The following is a 25,468-nucleotide window of genomic DNA, read 5'->3' as shown; positions in this document are numbered from 1 at the left end:
ATTTTTTATTTATGTTCTTCCAAAGCTAAAATCAAAGATTCCATCTAGTGCTATTTTATGGCTCAGCTGTATTTTTATATTATTTTATGCTTATGTTATTTTAAGTGATTTCCCTATCCACATTTGTTTGCAGGGCACTTGTCCTACGCTTACCCCAATTTTACTTCCTTTTGCAGCTCTCTAGCCCTTTCCAGGACTTTTGTAGAGGTATTTTTGTGCCCAAAATGTTGGATCCCCATTGACTTCAATGGAGTTCAATGTCAAATTCTGTGTCAAGTTCGATCCCGAATCCGGACTTTTTTTCAAAGGTCGTCCAAACCCGCCGGACCCGGACATCCAGGTGTCCGCTCAACTCTACTTATGATCTGCTTGATGCATTTCATCCAACAGCTGGACTTTCTCAAGAGCTGTGTTCATCCTTCTGAACATTCACAATTTGATTGCCCTTTCAATTAGACAAATTGCTTTCTCCACCTTCCAATCAGTTTGCGTCTTTCACATTTGCTGTGTGTGGTGTCATCAGGTGGTGGGAAGCTAGACTATGGATTGCTCTGCTGTTATTTGCAGCATGCCTAAAGTGGAATACCACTTTACACTGACATCCTGCTTTAATGTTTGCTAGTCCTCAAATTATGGTGGAAATGCCCGGCTTTCCTCTTGCAATACTCAAGTATGGTTGCAGCAAGTTTGGACTTTCTTCACTACGACCACTATAACCAGGCACCATATACTTCCACCAGTGTGCTATCAAGGAAAGAAAGACATGCTGGCCAGTAAGAATGCTACATAAATTTGAATAAACATGTGGGTGAATTTGTTGGCCTGCCTTTTTAACATGGCTCTGAAATGAAATTCCACACAATTTTCGAGAGTGATCTGATATACACTTTCCTGGGATAACAAGGATACCAACCTCTGTCCAATCTGCCTCCGTTGCACAGATACAGAAATATATGAGGAACAATCTTTACGGATCAAACAAGAATTCTTGGAAAAAGGATATAGAGAAACCAAATTAGAAAAATCTAGAATGGAAATTAAAGGAAGGATGATAATAGAAGGAAGTGCCACTAGGAGGTTAGTATCACTAGTGGTAGGTGGTGACAACTGCACAGAATGATAAAGCAACGGTGGAACTAGCTGTCTGCCCTGTTACTGTCTGTTTCTGTTTCTTACCTCAGTAATACTGACTTGTGATGTCTTTACAAATGTTGTTTCATACCAGCACTAGTGAGATGATACATTACTTTCCTTCTATTCACTTCTTCTCCACTACTTTGATACTCCACTGCAGGTCCTCACAAAAAAGTAGCACTGATGACCTCCACAAGGTAGACTCTGCAGTATTCTCCCTTAGTTGCTTCATGAAGAAGATAAAATGCTTTAACTATTGAGAATCTTACAACTTTACGTTTACTCTTTCTATTTAGTAGAGGTTTTAATACCACTTAAGTGTGTCAACTCTTATATATTTTCTATCCTAGCATAAATCTATAGTATTGACATTGCAAATTTCCTGTCTCAACTTAAAGAACCCAACCAATGGTGTACAGACGTTGAATCAGTATTTTCAGACAAAGATGTAACATATCTACCAGAACATGATAATATAAATTTCTAATTCAGAAATCTATCAAACATGTGTAAGCAACAGATCAGGTTGGGGTGGGAAGTGACCTCTTTACAAAAATACCAAAGTAAATCTATGATACCAAGGGGGGTGAGGATTCAGACCACACCAAATATAGAAATGGATGATCCTATTCTGCTAAAAGAGTGGGAGGAAGCAGCAGATACTTGTTCAAAAAAATTTATGGAGATCCTACAAAGATTTGAAGTGGTTAAAAACAATCAATGAGAAAGTTAAGACAGCAATAGAGGATATACAAAGCTGTAAGGATGACCCTTCCTTTACAGTACAAGAACAAATATTACAACAGAATCTAAACAAGTATCAGAATAATATAAAAAGTCGTAAACATGGAAAATTTGTGAGAGATAATGACGACTATAAAAAAGGTAAAGTGTATAGACGTTTCAAAAAAACGACGAGGATGGACTCAGACCATTATGAGACATCGGATTATGAAACGTCTGACACAGATAACGAACAAACTCCCACTAGGAGTGGCAATCGGAATCAACAAGGCAATAAAGGAATCCTTAAAGGACCACTCTAGGCACCCAGACCACTTCAGCTTAATGAAGTGGTCTGGGTGCCAGGTTCTTCTAGGGTTAACCCATTTTTTCAGAAACATAGCAGTTTCAGAGAAACTGCTATGTTTATGAATGGGTTAAGCCTTCCCCCTATGTCCTCTAGTGGCTGTCTCATTGACAGCCGCTAGAGGCGCTTGCGTGCTTCTCACTGTGATTTTCACAGTGAGAGCACGCCAGCGTCCATAGGAAAGCATTGTGAATGCTTTCCTATGTGACCGGCTGAATGCGCGCGCAGCTCTTGCCGCGCGTGTGCATTCAGCCGACGGGGAGGAGAAGAGGAGGATCGGAGGAGGAGAGCAGGAGGAGATCTCTCCGCCCAGCGCTGGAAAAAGGTAAGTTTTTACCCCTTTCCCCTTTCCAGAGCCGGGCGGGAGGGGGTCCCTGAGGGTGGGGGCACCCTCAGGGCACTCTAGTGCCAGGAAAACGAGTATGCTTTCCTGGCACTAGAGTGGTCCTTTAAAAAAGGAGTGACTTTTTTAGGGAAGCCCCCTCGGGAAGGGGAAACACAGAATTACAGGCAAACCAGGAACAGGGGCAGGGTACGCAGAAGATATTAAATAAAGATATGATAGTAGTCAACCTGTCAGACATCACTCTTACCTCTATTCAAATTGAAGTCCTGATGAGAGGACTATCTTTTGTCCCGATTCCTCCATTCAATCATTTTGAATGGATTAAAGACATTAATTTGTTTGGCAGAAGGTTGGCCCTACATAAGTTCTTTCAAATAAGAGATGAAAAAAAGGCTAAAGAACTGGGCTTCAATTTGAGAGAATATCAGTGCCTACAGGAACTGGTTACTTTACTAGAGTATAATGACAGAACTGCTATAACTACTCCATATACAAACCTGCGCCCAAAGAGTAAATTTACCCCTAACTTAAGGGAGTTCAAGAATATTGACATGTTTGTTGACTCCACCACCAACATGATAAAAATGATCAATACAGATATGCTTACAATGAAACCTAAAGGTAATTTATCTAAGACAGAATGAAAATCATTATCAAGCCTGCAGATAAAGGCGGTAATATTGTGATAACGAACAGACAACATACAAACAGTAGAGAATATCCTTCATGATGAAAAGATCTATAGAGTACTCACCTCTGACCCCTCAATTAAGTATCAAATGGAGTATAAGATCCTCCTAGATCAAGCATTTGATGATGGTATACTGACAAAAGAGAAATACTGTAGTGTGTTCATAAAAAATCCAACAATCTCCACATTTTATTGCCTCCCGAAAATCCATAAGCAGTATGAAATACTTACAGCTAGACCCATAGTCTCAGGGTCCAATAATTTCACTAGCAAGGGGAGCATATATGTGGATAGAATCTTACGACCATATGTGGAGACACTACCATCTTACCTCAAGGATACAAAAGACACCTTGAAGTGCCTGACATCATTGAAGGTACCAAAAGGGGCAGCACTCTGTAGTTTGGATGTAGAAGCCCTATATTAGTCTATCCCACATTCATGTGGGCTAGACCATGTTGGCTTCTTCCTGGGGAAAAGAGGACCTGAACATAACATCCGCACAAAGTTTGTATTGAATCTATTACGATTCATTCTAACTCGCAACTTCTTTTTGTTCCAGAACAAATACTACCACCTGGGTTGGTGGGAAAGTTAGATGGTATTCTCTGAACAAAATACACGATATACAGATTTCATCTATGTATGGAAACGGTACATAGATGATATCCTAGTGATATGGACAGGAACTAAAGAACTTTTTGAGGAGTTTGTAGGAACACTTAATGTGAATAACATCAATTTGAAATTCACAATGGAATTCGGTGATCAAACTCTCAATTTCCTTGATTGTACGTTCACAATAACTGAAAGTCTGGAGATTAAAACTACCCTCTTCCGTAAACCCACATCAACAAACAATATGCTTAGATGGGAGAGCTACCACCCTATCCCCTTAAAAAGAGGCATTCCAGTGGGGCAATATCTAAGGCTAAGAAGAAATTGCTCATCAATTGAGGATTTCAAGATCAAAGCCACTGAATTAAGACAAAGATTTTAGAGAAAGAGGGTACCCAATTAGATGCCTAAAGCAAGCTTACCAAAGGGCACTTAATTGTGATCGTGAAACCCTTCTGCAAAACGATAACAAATCTGATACTGAAAAACAAATTAGATGTATAGCTAACTACGATGCAGGTTGGGAGGAAGCAAAAAGAATCTTAAGCCGATTCTGGCCATTATTGACACAGGACCCACACCTAAAAGATACCATCTCTCCGAAAGCATCTGTCACGGCCAGAAGAGGGAAAAACATAAAAGACATGTTAGTACCTAGCCATTTATCTACATCTAAGAATACACTAATTGGATTACAGTGCATGGTACATATCAATGTGGGAGATGTGTAGCATGCGGTTTTATCGCTAGAGGGTCCAAAACAATCAGGGATTCTGCTGATATAACTACAATTCCCAAGAAGTTTTTCAACTGCAATACATCTGGGATGGTTTACTTACTGACATGTAAATGTGGCATCAAATATGTCAGTAAAACTATACGCCCATTTAAGAGACGAATAATGGAACATATCCATTCAGTGACCTCAAACAGGGATACCCCTGTCGCCAGACACATTAGGTCTCATCATATGGATACACCCCGATGTATAAAATTTGCGGGAATTGAAAAGATCCAAATGGGTAGAAGAGGAGGTGACTTGGACCAGGCCCTTAAAAGAAGGGAATGTTACTGGATCCATAAATTAGACACCTTATCACCTAAAGGACTAAATGAAGGGTTTACATTCACTCCCTACTTCGGTTGATTAACCCGAAGGAATTCCATACTTGTAAACATGTACATATATATAAAGTTTGTCTAATTGTAACCATTTTTATTCAACACCAGAGATGAAATATAGGTATAATACATAATTTAGCACAAACTATGATACTAATTTGTGACACCGACATCGAGATATTCTATTCTATACATGACCTCACCAAATACCTCACACATATGTGAGCCCAATCTTTTTGAAGCACGGCAGAATATGTGTCAATGGGGATATGCTATATAACCTGAATGATTAGCTACTTGTAACACAAACCGCTTTCTTCATTACACCTAAATACATTATATTGAATTATACGGAGATGATAATTGGTGGTTTCTTCCAAATTGCTCTTTTGGCAATAGCATATTTTATGGCAAAGTATGAGAGAAATATACTAATGTAAAGCAACTGTCAAGAATTTGATTCTTTAAGTCTGCTATGTATATATGCCTCTCATATGAAGTTATTATATCTTCTAGCTCAAGAGTATAAATAGAAATAACCACTTTATGCTATTCGTTTTAATTAATATGTAATGCCATCTGATGGGTGATAATGTACATATATATATAATTATTTTTACAGAATAAAGAAATTCTTAATAGGTAAGCCATTTTGAATTTAGGCATCTTTTTATATGTACAAGATAAAGCTATCGATCTGGTTTTAATATACATAGATACAGGTATCTCTATGGCACTTTAAGATTCTCAATAAGTAAGCCGTTTATATTTGGGTATTTTCGTATGTGTGAGCTATTCCTTTATGATTAATATAAGTGCTCGTTATATCGGCACTTAAATATGCACCCTAATATGACGCCGAGGGGCGGAGCTATTCTACATAGAACGCCCACTTATTTTGGCGCGCGGGAGGCTAATAAAGTGCATTCGTTGATTGGATGCCTGGTAAGAGAGGTATGGTATATAAACAAGTCAGTGCCAGTATCATACTTACCTTTGAAAAAGGCGCTTGCATAGCGCCGAAACGTACGTTAGGTTATGCTTTTTTAATCTTATCACCAGCACTGTTTGCGTGCTCACTGGGTGGGGGGAGATAGAAGGAATATATGGAGTTTTATGCAGCATTTCAGAGCAGTTTGATCACAATAAGTAGTCTGTTCTAGCTTAGACCTTTCTTTATAGCAATTTTATCGCTATTTTTCTAGAAAGCAGCTACACACTATTTAGAATTGCTTGTTCCTGGGTCCTGTATCATATTGCAATGTTCGTGGAAGTAAAAGCACAGGTTTTTGCAGCATGAAAATTATGAGAAAAACAATTTCTTCCTATTTGTAGAATCAGATGAAATAGGCATGCTGCTAATCCCACCATCCTGAGGCTGAATACTGCTAATAGTAGTGGTGGTGGAAGCATCGATGGCAGAGGTGTCAAAAGTCCTAATGGCTGAGGAAGAGGTAGTCATACTCTTGGAGCCAGGGGCTGATATAGATTGGAATATAACCCTTACTGTCCCTCAAATTTGTCTTAAAATTAGTACGTAACGCTGGTTATTGTGGGGTTGTTTCTCTTATTACAATAAATTGTGCATATGAATGATTGTATACTGTGTAATGTAATGAAAGTCTGTTAGCAAAATAGGCATTTGTGTTGCAAAATGTGTGTTTGTTTGGTGGATTTACTATTATACTGTTATTGTGTTTGTCTTTAAGAAACACTGCACTGCACTCAGCACACGATGCACTGCACAATGCTTACTCATTTGCACAGCAAACACTGGACTGAACACATTGAGAAAAAATAAAGGAACTTTTTCAATACTAACCTAATAAAACAATAAAATAAATAGGTAAATCCAAGTTGGAGTTAAGGGGCAGCAGCTAGTACTAGGACACAATACTAACTGTAACCACCAGTCTCACACTAACTTAAATTAAGTAGGCTATTCACCAATCAAAGTTTGTGTGACTTACACTATGGCAGAAGCTAAATAATAGGATTTCTTTTTGCATTTTTACTTTACTTTACCCCCCAAAATCTTTAATTTCTACAAAAACTTGAAAAATATTTTTTTTTTCTTTTATAAAATGTAATTGTTTATTCCAAGAAGGCATTAACTGGCAGTGGCTAATTGTAGGCACAGAATTAACCATACACAACAGTCTCACACTAGGATAAATGAAGCAAGTCAATCCACTCAAGGATTTAAATTCTTCTAACATTTAAGAAAACAACATTTTAAAAACTTTAATTGGTAACCTTGTCTTACTCTAGGATCGATGACACGGTGGCAGTCTCCTATCTCCCACTCAATGCTGTTTCAAGTGCCACTAAACATAGTCTGACACTAGAATCTATGACACAGGCTCATACCACACAGGCACAGCAAGAGTAAAAAGCACAGTATCATTACTGACCATCTATTTTTTTCTATCTCTTGATTTGTCAAAAATACAGCTTGCATGATTGGGCAGATGGCTTGTCCTGTCCATCATAGCAAACTATGCTATTTATTTACCACTACAAAAATATACCGGTAAACAGAAATTAAAATGCTGCTTCTCCATTCTCCAGGGATAGCACTCCAGATCTCAAATCAAACAAGCATGTTCATGCATTGTCAGTAATTTGTTCTGAGATTCTGGAATACAGCAGGTCAGAAATAAGAATTTGGGCCAGTTGGCCCCAAATATAGACAAATTGCAGTTCGGAACAAAATCGCCAGTAAATAAATTAAACTTTGTTATTAGTACAATATATAAAGATGGGCATCTCTAAAGTAGTTAAAAAAATAACTTTGTCATTTCAGATGCATTCTGATTTAAAAAAACAAAAACTTTTTATTACACAAATACAAGTCAGATCTTTGGCATTCATAGTCTGTAATTGTTATATGCACTTGCATAAAACTGATTGTTTTAATTTAATATGTTTTTTTTCTGATTTAATTTTGTAGCATATATTTAAAATCAGCACAACTGAAACATATCTATTTTATAATAATGACATGATATAATTAGAACATATAAATTCATATGAGAGTAAAAGTTACATTTTATTATTATTACTGAGATTATAAAACAACCCCACAATAACTTCAGAATTTTGTTTCTAATAAAAAGTTAACAGGCATTTAAATAAATGGTGATATTTATGAAATGCTGTTGAGCAAAGTTGCAAAGCAAAGGTTTTAAAAAAAAGTCAACTTATTTAACTTTTATGGATATTAAAACACATTTATCTAATAATGTAGTGATTTATTTATTTTCAGAAAAAAAGGAAATGAACATAAGACAGCATAGAAAGCAAACAGTAATTAGTTTGATACAGCACAACATGGAAGCCTCCAACTCCTGATTTAATTGTAGTAAAAGGTGTCAGGAATAAAGCTTAATCAACGTGATAGACATTAGCATATAAGCAACTATCAGCAGTCTGGTAATGCAAAGGTAATAATGCATAAGTAATAGCAAAACAATGAGAGTAAAATAAAGAAGAAAAGAACCTCTAAGAGAAAGAAGATAGGAAAGCATAGACAAGATTTATGAAAGAAAAGTAAAAGAGAAGGAGGGGTGGGAGAGCCTGGAGGCACTTAAGAAATAAATATCATATTAGGCTTCATATTGAGTGCAGGGAGTCCACTCCTTACAATTGTAAGGGGAAGTGTAATTTGGTATACCTGTGAGTTTAACCATGGCCATATTATCATTACTCAAAATAACTTAATTAGTTAATCTAGGGATTGTGATATGCAGCCGACACTCCACAAGTGCTCTGGAGTTTGGAGGGGACTACTTGCCAGCCTTTTACCCTGTGACTATGGCGCCTTTACTTTAGCATGGTTAAAAACCCTATTTGTACTTATTATGACTTTTTGGACAATATTTCTTCGAAAATGGAGTGTGCAGCCTATTTACCTCCCAGGCTGGTAGTTAACCACAGCCAAATTGACAAACAACTGGGTGGTCGCCGTTCGTAATAGTTGAACACGTGGTGGTGGCCATCTTGTTTAGTCGAACGTGTTCAACGGTGTTTTGTCGTTGAGTTCATGGAACTTAAATCTGACATGCGACAGCACGAGCACCGCTGAACAGTTACCTTCCAGGGAACTTCCGCTTTTCGAACGGGAGTCGAACGGCACTCAGTGGGCAAGAAACCATGCATGCGGTCGGTCACAAAGAGACTTCCAGGAATTTCCTGAACCCCTGCTCTGATCTGGGTGATTTTTAGATATATGTTGTATATTGGGGTACTTTTCATACTTTATAAAACTGTGTGTTTTTCTGCCTGGAGATAATTGAGTTACATACAGGACTTGACTCAATTATCTCCCAGGCTGAGGGTTGGGATTGTGTGTAATGTGTGGGGATAATAATAATAAGGATAATATGAGGAGACTGTATATACTTTTACTGTCACTACAAGACCTTATATGGTTTTCCTGCAACAACCTGAAGTAATGTCTAAGGATCTAATTTTGGTAAAATGGTATTCCAAGAAAAAGGCATATAGATGAGAGAGGCTACAACTATGCTTTATGCCATTAACAATTAGGAATTTGAGAGACCCTAAATCCATCTAAATTGACAATACCAGCACACAATCAGCTAGAAATTTCAATTGCCCTTTCATCAAGGTGCCATAAGCTACTGGCCTGTACCCTTCTTTTTCCCACAGATGGGCAGGGAAGTATTCCGTAGATCTGGGGCCTAAATTACTCCCTCATTGGGGAAAGCCATATTCCTGTACCAGGCGATGCGCCCGGAGGCGCATAACACCTCTCAGACGATCATAGAGGGCCCTCACCATGCTGCTGAAAGCATGGGCCTTAGATCGCAGAAAACACAAGGATATAACAGTAACAACTCTTGGGATATCAGCACCATGCTAATAGAAAACTAATAGGAAGGTGTATTTGATAACAAACAATTAAGTGGGCTGCAACATATATCTACAAGCGACCTAAATTGAGTGTAAGCTCAAAAATTAAGAAAATATGTGCGCTCCTAAAAAATTTAAATAACACTTAAAGTACAAACGTATATTTAATAGGTAAAAGATCTATCTGATCAAAAAATAAAAACAAGAAAACATGACTGAATTGATCTGTTGCTAGAAAGTAAACAGCAAATAAAAAATCAATGAATATACAAATCTTAGTAGATATTAAAGCCAGAATAAACGCCTGACAGATACTAAGGCTGCAATATATGAAACAAAGTATCTGGAGGTTTACAAATACTGGCAGTATGATACAAGTAAAATGAGCATCAAATAAACATAATAAAAGTACCTTGCCTCGGTGGGGGCCCCCACCGAGGTACAAATGGAGAGGAATAGCAGTGGCCAAAAAGAGAAAACCGTCTAGGGAGGATAGACTGTTGCACCGCGGTCGAGATCTTCAAAAAAGACCACGGTGTAGATGAAAGGTGCTCCTCCAGTGAAAAAAGGAAATGACTCACTTACAGGCTGGATATAGCGTGTTGCACCATGGTCGGTATCTTAAAAAAAGACCGCGGTGTAAAAAACAAACTCCCAACAAGAACCGGCAGACAACTATAGCTCCCCACAGCAACAGAGCAGAACGTCACATAATCAGCTGTAAATTAGCACCATGCTGCAAAGTCTGACGGCCTGCAAGATGACGATATGCCCAGAACAAAATGCCAGTTACACCTCCTCGATACAGGCCATGGAAGTGCCTGTGGAACCTCCAACACCTACACTCATCACAGGGTCTGAATTGCATTGACACCAGTCCAGTTGGACATCAAGTATCTCCTGCTGCAATTAAAACAGATGTCTGTGGCCGATATGGATCTGATGAGAACAGAGGTTCGGGAGGTGACAGCCAGGGTACAGGCCTCTGAAGAAGACATAATGGAGGTACGACAAGAGGTTAACGCCTTAATGGCAGACCTCCAATTCCAGTCCTCCCACTCTGCCCAATTAACAAGATTTGACCTGGCCGAACACCGGAATAGGCGCACCAACCTAAAGATTCCGGGGCATACCGTACCCAATTGGACCCAACGAATTACCTCATTACCTCAGAAGGCTTACACCTCGCTGATGCCATATGCTCAGGCAAATACATTTTTTTTGATGGCTTCTTTCATATAAACAAGCCCAGACAGGCACCTAAATTGCCTACACAAGATGTGATTGTAAGATGTCAGTCCCTGACAGACAAACAGTACATATTAGCTGTGGTGAAAGGCAGGACTCCACTGGACATTAAGTCATCACAGCTCTTGCTCTTCTTAAGACCTAATGTGAAACACTCTACAGTGGAGACAATCACTTAGACCAGTAACAATCTGGCTCAGAGACGCAGGGATAGACTACAGATGGACACTACCAAGAGCTCTAACAGACACCCACAATGGTATTACCCTGAAACTCACCTCACCGTCCGAAGCGGTCTCATTACTCCGTGCCTTGGGGCTCCCAGAGAGATCCGATCCTCCAAAGATCCCTACCACATTGCACGCATGGTACCTCTCAAAGACTGTACCTTTCACTCCCCGAAGGAAATAAACCCCGGGAGCAGCTACCTTAAACACCCCGATGCTAAGGGCACTGACGTATCATTATGTTATGTTTTCCAGTTTTTCTTCTGTTCTCTCTTATTGTTTTCAATATGTTTTAGTTAACCACTGAGTAATCTAACAATTGGCTTTACCACCTAAATGAAAGCTCTATACAGCCACAAGAGAACTTATGCTCTTACTAACACCCCCTGTGACTCCCCTGGTTAAGGGTTGTAAATCAACTCGGTAATAATCCACACAGACCCCAGCTAAGTTATACCTATTCCCATGGGTACTCCTAGGCACCATGGGCTCACCTGACCGTTTTATTCTCCAGTCTTAATGCCACGCCTATTCCCTAGTAAAACAGATCACCCCCTCAACCTAGATCACCCCTAGACACTGCTACGGGTATCATACTCTACACCTATAGTGCCTGGAGGAGAAGGGATGACCCACTTGCAATGCATTTAACCAATGCTAAATTAGCATTTTACCCAGACTAGGCATGTGATGACCAGCTAAGTCTACCAAGAAATCATACCCTCATGGGACATTTATGCGGCTCAATTCTGCCCAGGAATCTTAATGTCTTCTCCCATTTTCCTTTATAACAAGCACATAGGTTCTTGTCTCTATGTTCTTAATTATGATATATAGGCACAAAGTTCATTCTATATTGTGTTATGACCAATCGCCTTATGCAACCTAAACAATATAATGTCATAACCCAGTAACTTTACTGCTAGCTTACTTTTGAAGATGGGCTCAAACACAAGGTATGTCCTGAACAATATGGTCCTAGTACTACTTTAGATACCCCAGACCAGCAACTAGCTACCTCTGCTTTCGTGCGATGGATATCTATCTATCACATACTACCTTAATTTAAAAGTGTGCTACTGTATATATGCCATGCCTATGTTTTTACTATGTACGACAATATTGTGCTTTCATTCTCTAATCACATGCACAGTAAAAAGAATATTACAAAACATTGGAATTTGGAAGAACAGCAGTAATATAACTTTTAGAAATTACCCAAATTCCTAAAGAGAAAGGAGAAAAGGCATTCTATTATATTAAATCCCTGCTCTTCATCCAATGAGAGGAGCAAGCAAGGTGTTTGAGTTGACCACAGATACCATACCTAGTCTATATTTCATATTTGTATGCCTGCCTGCCAGAGATGAAAACACACTTATTCAGATGGGTCAAGTATGGGTGGACCAGATTAAGTCAAACTGAAAGCAAGTTAGCAAATATTTTTACACCAGTATTAATAAAGGAAATTAGTCTCAAGCTACTAGGTAGAGCAGCATATTTACCTGGTTTCAATATTAGAGTGATATTCGCTAGAGAGCACTTCTCCAGAATAGAATGAAAAAGGTTCAGAGGGTTGGGAACAAGTTCAGTTGAGAACAGCTTTTAATAAGCAGTAGCCTTGTCCTGTAGCTTGGGCAGGTGTAGGTGTTCAAGGAAAGAATTTATTTTATGAAGGAAAGAATGATTATTATGTAAAAGAGGGTGATTATGGAAGCTAGAAATAAAGTTGGGTAAAGATGTCTCTTATATTTGAAGGACATGCAACAAATGTATCCTCAGAGTCCCCAATAGATGCAATAGTTTACAAGGAACTTACAAGGAAAGGTTAAAGGATCTCAACTAGTTTGGAGGAAAGACGAGGGGGATATGATATAATCATTTAAATACATAAAGGGAATCAACACAGTAAAGGAGGAGACTATATTTAAAAGAAAAAAAACTACCACCGCAAGAGGACATAGTCTTAAAATAAAGGGGCAATGGTTTAAAATATCAGAAAGTATTACTTTACTGAGAAGGTAGTGGATGCATGGAATAACCTTCCAGTAAAAGTGGTAGAGGTTAGCACCATGAAGGAGTTTAAGCATGCGTGGGATGGGCTATCGTAGCTATAATATAAGGCCAAAGATCTAATGAGAGTATTTAAAAAATTGTGCAGTCTAGATGGGCTGAATGGTTCTTATCTGCCGTCACATTCTATTTGTTCTATGTTTCTAGTTTGGGGCACATATTTGTTATGAAGTCAAACTTTACCAAAGGGGTGTCCATTTTTTGGGATCTTTAAAAAAAATATTGCCTAGACCACATTAAAGATTTACAGACATCATCCATAAAAAAAAGCCTGGAGTTCTTGTCTAACTTGGAGTAGGGAGCTACGAGACTCGGGTGAGGGAGAAGATTTACTCTTATATTCCAAAGATATCCAGTGTGGTTGGAGTTAGATATTTTTTTAGTCCCTTCACGTTTAGGGACAGAACTGTTAGCATAGAAATCATAAGGACTAGACCTGTATAGACAAAAATAAATGCAAATACCATTGGTCTTCCCATCCTGTGCTCTACAGACCCAAACCAGGGGAAAATAAAGAGATAAATAAGTGAAGAAAAAAAAGAGAGGAAAAAGAAGAAAAAGAAAGTAGAAAAGATGACAGCATACAGATGCAATTGTTTATAAAGAGCACTTGACTAACAGTAGCGTTTACATTTGTCCTATGTTTCTGCTTAAAAAGCGAGAGAAGCCAAAGTGCATAGGGGTCATGGAAGACCACTCATCTCCTCCTTCCACACCAGGTCAACTTAGATAAACAAACTGTTAAATTAGAGCATATCATGAGCAATTTATGGAAAACAAGGACAAACTAAAATAAAACATAAACCCATGTGGGGGCTGTAATTACTAATCAAGCAGGTGAGTATCTTCAGCCAAACCAAGGAATAAGACCACCAAGGATGGCAAAAAAAATATCAATGTAACACAAAATTCAAAAAATCAAAATTCATGAGTATGAAATATGGATCATCAGGAAAACACAGCATGGGAGCAAAAAAAAAAAAAAACAACTGTCCATTCCAGGTAGAAGAGAAGATTTATCGCACAGTATGAAAATGTAATAATTGAGGCAATCCAACTAAGAAATAGGAGGTAACCCTATGTCCAAACAGTAAATCACCAACATTAGTTTGGCTGTGCCCACAATGCAATCTTTCAGAGTGTGTTCAATAAAATTGGTATTTTTTGTGTAATCTTCAGTCTCAACTGAACTGTGTTCTTTTTGTTTTTGGTTTCCCACCACAGTCATTTGGGTTATACTTGTACTCCAACTATGTTCTCAGCAGGAGAGACAGTGTGGACCTTTTCCACAATGTGATGAAGCCAAGCCTGTATTTGTCCATGTGGGTATTACATTGATGCTTCTGATTGTCTTCTAACATCAGCTGACCACTTCAGCCAATCGACAGTACCCCTGTCCGGGACATACCACATTTCCTGAAACTAAATTTCAGAAGTTGGATTTCTGCTGCTGTTCTGGCACTGGATGCAACCTTTCTGGTTAAACCATTCGAGAATGGATTAACCCCTTCAGGTAAGAGCTTGGGGGTCTGCTGAAACCAATACCAGAGTGTTCCTTTCATTAGTTCTGTTTTTTACGTGTTTATTTTTATGTTATTTTTATTTATATTTACATATTGTGTACTTTTTTTAGTCCTTTTTTAGTTCTTCTTTAATTTTTTGTTCTGGTTTTCAGTATGTGCTATTTTTCTCTATTGGTAATTTCTTGGTGTGTCTTCAAATAGAGAGTATTCGTATATTGATCTTAATTCTCTGCCTCTCTCTCCCTTTGATCACGTCCCTCACAATCAGCAAAATACTGAGTGGTCAGAGCAATAGAAAAAAAATATATATTTAAAAAATCTATGGAAAACACAATCCATAAGCAAAACTAAGTCTAGGGGGAAAAAAATATTGCTACAATATGATGATTTAATTCCCAATGGGCTCTCCAGATTGGTAGTGCATGTGGGAACTCCAAAGAGAAGTTATATGGGGAGGCAGCAGGCTAGTTAGTGAATGAGTGGTTTAGTCCTATGTAATAGGCAACCTTATGGACTCAAGAAAAGCAACAGTCCTTAAAGGAGGCACAAGTGTAAGTTATACTGTTTTTAAAATCATTCCATGCGGTAATGGTGCTTTATAAATAGGGTATAATAATAATAAAGTAGAAAAGATATCCCCAGGCATACCTGATACAATTTTTGCAAAGGATATCTGTTAATGTCTTCCGCACCTGGCATCTTGCCATCGTTGTGGCCACAAGGTCTTGAAAAACAAGAATCTGCTTACCCTCATGAGTAAGATGAAAGTCTCTGCAGCACTGGACCAAAGTCTCATTGACATGATAATAATGGAGACATGTAATTATAGTTGATGAGGTGTTTACACTAATTAGAAACTATATCTCTGATTATTATGTTTTTGCAAGTATGTATCCAATTGCCGTTGAAACATCAGTATGGACTCTGATAAAACCACCTCTTTAGGTAGAGAATTCCACATCCTCATTGCTCTCCTTTCTTTCAACCTAAATGCATGACCTTGTGTCCTATATATAGCCCTGTTTATGAAAAGATTTCCAGACAATGTTTTGTACTGGCTTCCTGGAGTTAATTTTCCCACAAGGGCTCTATGGGCCCAGTTATGTAGGAACATATCAGCAGGAACATATCCATAAGTACCTGTGGTAAATCCACAGGCATTGTGAAGTTAGCTGTACCACTTCCTCCAACTCCAGCGTTCTTGTCATTTCTCCCTTAAGAGAAGATTCAAGGGAGAACAGCTTTGAGAACAGATGGTCTACATTAGATTTGAGGAGATGGTGGCAGACTGGTCCCAAGCTTGAGTCTAACTTTTACATTGACCCCACCAGTACATGGGAGCGTAAGGAGACTGTGGGAAAGGACAAAAAAAAAAAAAGAAATGGAAAGTGATAAAAATTATAGTAAAGCCAAGCATTGCTGGCATTCACTTCTTGCATGTCCATCTGTAGTGCTAGTCAGACCATCTAATAATGTAGTGTTTTTGATTGAGAAAGAAATATGAAATATCCATTCACAATAAACTTTTTAAGCAAACAATTTCACATATTACTGTCCACAGCTTACAATGGACTTTATGTATATTTGGTAGCGACATCATTTAGTGCATGGTGTTTTTATGGTACATTTGCATTGCTTGTTACAGCAACATAATCTATGACGGCCACGTAGAACCCTTTGACTGAGTGAAGAGTGATTTGGCAATATGTATCTTTCAGGTTTCGCTGAGAGGTTGGGGCTTTATAGAAAAGATGCACCAGGTATCCCTTGTGCGGGCTGATGTTCACCTATGCTGCATTCTACATGTAACCTCTAGTTCCACAACTGCACATTCTATAAAACGGTAAGATAAAACAATAATTTGAATGAAACTGCTATTTTAGTTATAACATATACAAATTATCGACATGGAATAAATGTGTCTTTTTAAAGAAAACTTTGTTTGATGATTTAGCATGCCAGCAAATAGAAATCAGCATGAAAATTACAGAGGAAGGAATACATCTGTAGTTCTGCTTAAAAATATACTTTAATATTATTAGAATCTGTCTAGTAAAGTGATATGAACTAATTTTGCCCTAATGATAATTTAAATTGCCTTTAATGAGAATACAAGCTAAAATCACTATTGTGCATCCAGCTTATTTCTGTCCTTCTAGACTGATAAGACACTCTCCATACAACTGTAATTATTGGTTATGTGTTAAAGTAATAATAGCTGTTTCTATTACAGGCAATAATAATCAACTCCTTGTTTAATTATTTATCCTGCTATGGAGCTGCCCATGTGATAACCACAATGGAGTTATTGACATATAGTCTGAATCAATACATTGGTTCAGATATGTAATTTGTAATTTATAAATTTAGTAACCCACACATAAATTCACAACCACAATTTTAACATTAATAGTTTAAATTACATAATTGTACTAACAAATGTGTAATGTAAGTATAGGTCACAGATATAAAAAACATGGAAAGCACAATTAGTTGAAATATGTTATCAAAGACCAGGGTAATTGTTGCAACATCTTCGTGACCATTTATTTCCGTAGAGGTCTTTAACAATGCAGATAGTTTTCACAGGTTATACCTGACTTATTTCTTAACCCCTTAAGGACCACACTTCTGGAATAAAAGGGAATCATGACATGTCATACATGAACTACAAATGTGTTAAGTGGCAATAGTTAGGGATTACCTTGATATGGATTGGCTTAATAAAGACAGGTTCCGTGTTGAAATGCTGCTGCTATTTGGGTACCAAAAAAAAAACCTTAATATATCGCAAGGAGTATTTTATTATTGTTTGTACCTGGATTATGACAGTGGAGCCATGGTCCTAGCTTTTTTTCCCTTGGAGAACATATATATTTTTTAATACGTGGGGGCTTTTTCCTTTGTTGTTGGAATTTTGACTGAATATAGTCATCACTGGTTAAATGTCTTATTTTCGACGAAATTACAAATGTGTTAATTTACAATAGTTATAGATGCATTCCAAACTTAAAAAAGACTATGCTTTTTATTGCATTGGCTAATAATTAATATATGTTATTATATTACAATCAAGTATGGTTTACATGCTTATCTATATATACACTAATATTATCATATAGATATAGAACATTACAAATTAATGCAAGTAGCATAGATTATATATTGAATATAGTAAATAAAACATCTACTTTCTTTTCCAACTTTTCCAGAATTTGCATATGTTTTATGCATAATTAGGGTGAGAGATAAACAAACCGGGACTTTATAAAGGTACACTAAAGGTCATTACAATGTCAGGTAAAAGTAATTTTTTAAGAGTAAAAATGCGTGGTCATGTATCATACATCATTCATATTGCTTGTATTTCTTGTATTTTTTTACAGTCAAATCAGTTTATTTATCCCTTTGTATTCAACCCCCTCTTTCCATAAAAAGAGTAAAAAGCCTCACTAAATTTACCAGTTATCCATTGACAAAAAGTCTTCTCACAGGAGCCTCTTTTAAGCTCATCAGTGCAGGTGATCTCGGTCTAATCCAAAATCTACATAGAGACACATGCAAACAATCCAATTGGATGCTTTGGATGCTTTCCATGTCACCATGCCAGGTGTGATGCTGAACGTAAAGACCTTCAATTACGAAGGTCTTCATGTGGAAGTGTCTCTAGCTGCTGTTCAGCATGACCATTACTTGAGGTGCGGTCAATCCAAAATGTATATTTAATTGTAAAGATAGAGAGAACCTGGTGGAATAAACCAGGAAGAGTGGATAAAGTGGAGTGCTCCCCACTGGGTCCATTTGATGTGGTTTATTCCACCAGGTTCACGCTATCTTTACAATTACTTGTGTGTAGTTTTGAGGTACTTACAGGCGTGTTAACCTGCTTTATATATATATATATATATATATATATATATATATATATATATATATATATATTGATTTGTATTGTTAACTAAGCTCTTTTTATTGCACAGTGCACTTTTTTCGTTTTTTCCAAAATGTACATTTCTCTGAAATGCTAATGTTTTAAATTCTATTGTAAGAATAGAAGGACAGGGTCTATATGCCAAAGCCACTTTATTAAAACAAATGAAGAGTTATTGGTACTTTGAGTAACCCTTTAAATGTGTATAGGAGCCTCCTATGTTGTCTGAGAATAAAAGGCATGCAATTGCTATTGTATGTACAACTATTACATACTGGTGAGCTATTGCTGTACTGCTCCACTCATTCCATAAATAGTTTCATATAGTCGAAATCCATAATATACCACTAGTCATTTTATCTGGGTGATGAACAAAGATTTTTTTCTCTCTGAGAATATACTGTTGCTATTCCTGAATAACAAAGTTAATGGTGTAGCTTTTTTTATTTATAATCAGAAAGTATAAACTGACTGGACTTTAAAAGCTGCAGAAATCATATTCAGTATTTAGTGGTCCTGAGAATGTAAATTTGTGTCACATTGTAGCTGATGGTATCCACGTTAACAGTGTTTTGAACTTTTATATTATTGTAAACTGCCATCCTATGGGCAGAAAGTTATTTTGTGCTGTCACTTATATTTCAGTTACTGTAAATTTGTAAAGTCACACAGTTTTACTTTGCATCTAGCCAAGGATACACATGCAAACATTTTGGGCCTGTTATTTTTCTATGTGCTATTAGTACAATATATTTTACTTTAGCAATGTTTAACCCAGGATTCAGGAGACTAGGTTGTGCCTAATAATAAAATAATCACTGTAATAAACCAAATACAATAAAACATTAATATGAACTATGAGAAACAATATATGCCAGAAAACAGTGTGATAATAAATAAACCTGAAATCCTGCTGATTAAAGCCACACAATAGACGCCTATACATCCATAAGTGGGGATTTAAACCACTGTTCACTGCATATACTGGAGCTGGTTTTAAGCTCCTATTGGATCCCCCTGTCCTTTGTTTTTTCCATATGTACCTACGGATTCAGGTTACCATAAGAAACTTTTTCTCCTTCTCCCAAAGGGAATAAAGGTAATTATACCTTGACCTTTTTTTAAATGTTTGTTTATTTATTATTTTTATGGCATATATTTTTCTTGTAGTATTAATGTTTTGGTGTCTTATTGTATTTGGTTTATTACAGTGACCTATTTTAATTTTTTTCCTTGCTGTACAATTTTATTCGGGTCTCTAAGGGAGTCCCCTAACCCTATGTTTGTTGCCATTGTTTTTTAATTTGTATAATTATTTAGAGTTTATCCATTGTCTTGTTTTTGCTTTTACTAAAGATACTATACGAAGACTATGCAAAATATATGTTTGCAGTCCTTCATGTAGAGGCATTCTAAGCACCCACATATTTTGGGGCAATAGGTGGGTTAGATAAGAGATAGCTATAACATTAAAAGAACACTCAGAGCATGTTATATATTACAATGCACTGTAGTGATTATGGCGCCATGAGTGCCTTAAATGGTTTGGCAACTTACCATGGCCATGCACTGTTCATCTGCTCCAGAAGAACCAGAAGCTCTCTGCACTGAGCCAAATATGGTGGTGTAGAAGTTAACTCACTGTCTGAGAGTGCTCAGCTGATGCTTTCAGCCAATGAGCCAGCCCTGCATTGCTGGGAAAGCTCAGGTGACCTAAAGCTTGGTGGAACAGCTTTTGGCTCTCTTAGAAGCTGTATCAGCATTCTGTGGATCCCAAGTAAATTGTTAAACATTTTGACTACTAACTCTCTGAGGGCACTAGGGCACTCATGGCACTATAACCACTATAGTTTACTGTAGTGGTTATGATGCTTGGCATGTTCCTTTAATTTGCAGTATGGTATATTCTTTACATAACTGTTGTAGTATGATGACAACTAACAAGCAAAACTTGGATTAAACTACCTATTTTGATAGAAAATACTGGTTTTGCTCAGAAATTCTAAAGTTGGAAATTCTGTTGATTGAATTTTACAAATGTGCATTAGACTAATGAAAATTCAATGTTTAGTGTGTATACGCCACTGTTTTTATATGCTTTTCTATCTTCATATATACAGAGTTTCTCCTCTGAAATATTTGACTGTACATGATGTTAAATAGGATATTACAGTTGTTTGGCCTAATCCATTGGTTTACAAGATGTTTTTTTTATATGGATTAGAAAAGCCGAAACATAAATGAATTTGGACTGTATTCAGTGTAGCTGTTCAAAGAGCTTAGTTGGTGTAGTGCAAAGCATTCATAACTAAGCCTCTGGCACATATGACTACAGATTGCTAAGTACTATTTATGAATATTTCCAACATTTTTGAGTAGTACTTATGAACATAGTATTGTTAAATTGTTAACCTTCAGGAAATAAAATATAAGCAGTACTTGTACTATCAATGTTTAAATACATTATTAAATGTAATTGCAATTTCTTGTTTCAGACATAATTTTCTTTCTTTTTTTACTATGGATTCAATTATTTTCTTAAATATATTTAAAATACAGAAAGAGTAAGCAAGATGCCATGAACACTTTATTTTGATATTACAGAGCAGAAACATTATTTCTCCCCACTAGGTGGCAGATCTGTGCAGAATATAAAAAAATAAGATCATCAAATGGTGTATAATGACAAAAAATACTATACCTTTTTAGAAAAATGAAATTAAAAAAAAATAAATAATTTCAATTGTTTACATTTTTAAAAGACAGATGTCTGGTTTAAATTAAAATTAAATTCATTTTAAAAGCCTGTCAAAAAAAAAGCTTTGATATAACTGAAAATATTAATTAAATCAAAGGTTATTCATAGAATTTACATGTACCATAAGTACAATATTCACTTATTCAATTACACATCTTTTACCTCTACATTAATAAGTAGAATCAACAAATGCTTGATTTATCAAGATGACCTGTACATCAGCTAACATAAATTTAGAAAAGGCAATCATTAACATTTTGTAACAAAGACAAAAATTAATTTACCCAAGTTACTTAGGATTATGCGTAAAGCAGTAAGTATTTTTCTGTGTAAAAGGAAACATGCATTACAAGATGCTTTGTGCTTGTGAGTATGTGTCATACAAGTGTGATAAAGTAATAGCTGATGAAGAAAAAAACAAGCTGCTGCGCTTTGAAGTTTTTTTTTATAGCACTGGAAAAATATTATTTATCTTGATATTTTAGTCCTTACGAATCAACCACATGAGCTACATGGTTGACATAAAGGCCAACCACATATCTTTCACATAATCATTACCTTGAAACTAGCAAAGCAACAACAAAATTGTAGTTATACAACATTTGGGAATTTTCCCACTCCCCATTTCTAATTTTTTAATTAGTCCCTGATAATGCTTCTAACAACTGTTATTGTTGCCTAAATTTTTCCAGCGCTGGGCAGGGAGCTCTCCTCCTCCTCTCCGCCTCCGATCCTCCCCGTCGGCTGAATGCGCACGCGCGGCAAGAGCTGCGCGCGCATTCACCCGGTCTCATAGGAAAGCATTTACAATGCTTTCCTATGGACGCTTGCGTGCTCTCACTGTGATTTTCACAGTGAGAATCACGCAAGCGCCTCTAGCGGCTGTCAATGAGACTGCTATGTTTATAAATAAATGGTTAACCCTAGCTGGACCTGGCACCCAGACCACTTCATTAAGCTGAAGTGGTCTGGGTGCCTAGAGTGGTCCTTTAATTCACTGCATTTATTTGTTTTAGTAGAAAGAACCCTTATGTAAATGTTGGTCCATTGAATTCTAAAATAAATCTATGGTTAGTGAAGTGAAGGTAACACTGTTAATATTTAGTTTTTTTCTAATATAGTATATTTAATCTTGGAAGATGTGTGTGGTTACCATTTGTAGTGAGTGAAGTATATGGGGCAATTAAAATCTTCATGAAATCTTGACTGCCATCTGTTACTCCTAAATGACTGCTCAATTCTTTGTCATTTAGGAGTTAAATCAATTTTCTTTTATGTTTATGCTTTCCTAGCCTCGCTTCCCCTGGCAGTGACTCACACAGACTGCATGACAAAAATGTTTTAATTTTCAAGGAGATGCTAACTTGCGCTAGAGTTTAAACATTAGATGTCTCTTTACAGGAAGTGTTTATGTGTTTAAGTGTTTATGTGTATATCACTTGCAGGGAGGTGTGACTAGGGCTGTACAAACAAAGTAAATAAACCCCTAAATGGCTGACAGTTAAGACTGCATAAGCATTGGTATGTAGACAAAAACTGTTTCATTAAGCTAAAGTGGTTTTGGTGTCTACAGGTCTTTTAATATTCGAGGATATGTAATAATACAGTTTTACTAAAATAATAGTTGACCTAAAGCTATCCAGTTTATGAGAGAACTAAAAATATATTGGAAGCAATATCTCTCTTAAATGCATCCTAATTATATTTAGTTTATTTTAAGTGATTTATTGTTGAATCCTTTCTATCCTGCTTACATTCCTTTATATCCTTACAGCTTTTGAAAATGTATATCTCCCCCTGCTTCCTATTGTAACCCTGTCACACACTTATAAACCCTTTATGTTAAACAAACAACATCTCCTTATTATATGCATTATTTAGGTATAAAGTATTCCCCCCCTCCACCCTCCACATTTGGAAGCACGTAGAAACCCTTATTATCCTACACATATCTTTCTACTGCACTAGAACTTGCTTGTTTTTTGTTTTTGTTTTCTGTACAGGAGTGTGCTGATTAACAGATTAGTGTATTGTTGAATTTAAAAAAAATATAATTTTATAAGTAGCTCTACAATTACTTTCTTACAGATATAAACCCTCAATAGCTAATTGTGTCCTTCATGTTGATTATAACTTGATTATATCTTTAAAAATTAATGTCAAAGCTCTCTGGTAACCAGTACATAAATGGAACTGTACAAAAGGCAATATATCAAATCATCCCCATCTTGAGGCCTCACACATCCATTTCAAGCAATAACAGCCATTTCTACCAGCAACTTCTAACAAGCTCTGAGAGGTCTTACACACCAAATTTACTTCAAGTAATATCTTCCATTCCATTAAGGACTAACCCTCCTCTACATTCCCCCACCTTTCCCCACCTACTTTGCTTTCTGCTAACTTCCTAGAATTCCTTTCAAGGTGATTGCTATGTTACTTTTTTTTACCTCTTCAAAAATATCATATCTTAGCAGTCTGTTCAAATCCTCTCAGATGCTCCTTGGCCATTACCTTCAAATTTACTCCTTCTCCCTCTTGTCTCAAGACCCCATAATGACTATTAGATTGTAAGTTCTCAGGCTATTTATCTTATATTTTATTTTTATTTTTTTATTTTTCAAAATATGAAATAAAGTATATTTTAATCTATCAAAAATATCAAAATATAAATATATTAAATCATTTTAAAAAACGTATCCAAAAAGTTTAAATAAAGGCCCTAGTACTTTGTATTAAAGAGCTGTAAATGCTAGTTCTCAGCTCATGAACAAGGTCTTTGGTATTGGTCTGTATATATTGTACTGTCTATATTACACAATTATACAATAGTGAGGAGTGAATCACTTATAGCTCCGACTTTAAGATGAGGCTTTCTCGGGGGGGCGTGATGATGTGACACACGCAGCATGTTCGCGCACCATCAGGACTGAGCAGTAAGGTGGTAACCTGGAGCAGCGTCCAAATCTAGAGCCCAGATGCCAGAGACAGCTTACACTGTACACAAGGGAGACCCAGCTTGAGGTTTGAACCTTGGTTCTAGTCCGTCGGCAGTCCGGTTCCCGGTTCCCCATGTATATATATATATTTGTAGTCAGGGACATAAGCCGTAATAGTAAGATAATATAATAATAATTAGAAGTAAGTACAAGTCGTTGTGGTGTGCCGGTTCCGACATATGGGTTAGGCCTGAAATAAAAGAGGGCAAAAATTGATGTATACAATTAACCTTTATTACATACATATTACAAAGCTAAACCTTTAAATGCAAATCTCAATTACTGTTCTGGTTGTGGTATATAAATGGTATATGCTGCTGATTTCCAGCGTCCAAGTCTTTTAACTTTATGAGCAGGGACATTGTGGCTTGATGCCACTGAAGCTGCCCAAATTCTGAATAAGTGGCCAGAAAAAGCTGAGGGGTCAAGCCCAAGTCTAATGAAAAGAATTCTGATGTAGAATACGAACTTCGGTGTGGTCTACAGACGCTTGTAGTCAGGCTAGTTGGGCTGCGCGCTCCGGACCACGTCGTTCCTTCAAAGGCCTTTGAATCTCTGAATCAGGACTGATTTGCCCAACAGGGTGGTGAGACTGAACCAGTTCTTCCTTTTTTCCTCTCTTTTTTTGTGACATTTTTTACATTTTTACAATTTGCTATTTTTTTAAAAAATTTCATTTTGTAATTTTTTTTCCCTTTTTTTTTGTTTTCTTTTTTTCTGTATACAGTTTTTTACATTTTTATTGCATCATTGATATGGATTAGTGATATCCATTTATATCTCCGGACTAACCAACAAAAAATTCTCTATTTGTTACTATGGGGTGGATT

The sequence above is a fragment of the Pelobates fuscus genome, chromosome 3 (assembly GCF_036172605.1).
Source record: "Pelobates fuscus isolate aPelFus1 chromosome 3, aPelFus1.pri, whole genome shotgun sequence".
Taxonomy (NCBI): Eukaryota; Metazoa; Chordata; class Amphibia; order Anura; family Pelobatidae; genus Pelobates; species Pelobates fuscus.
This window is presented reverse-complemented; position numbering follows the sequence as displayed.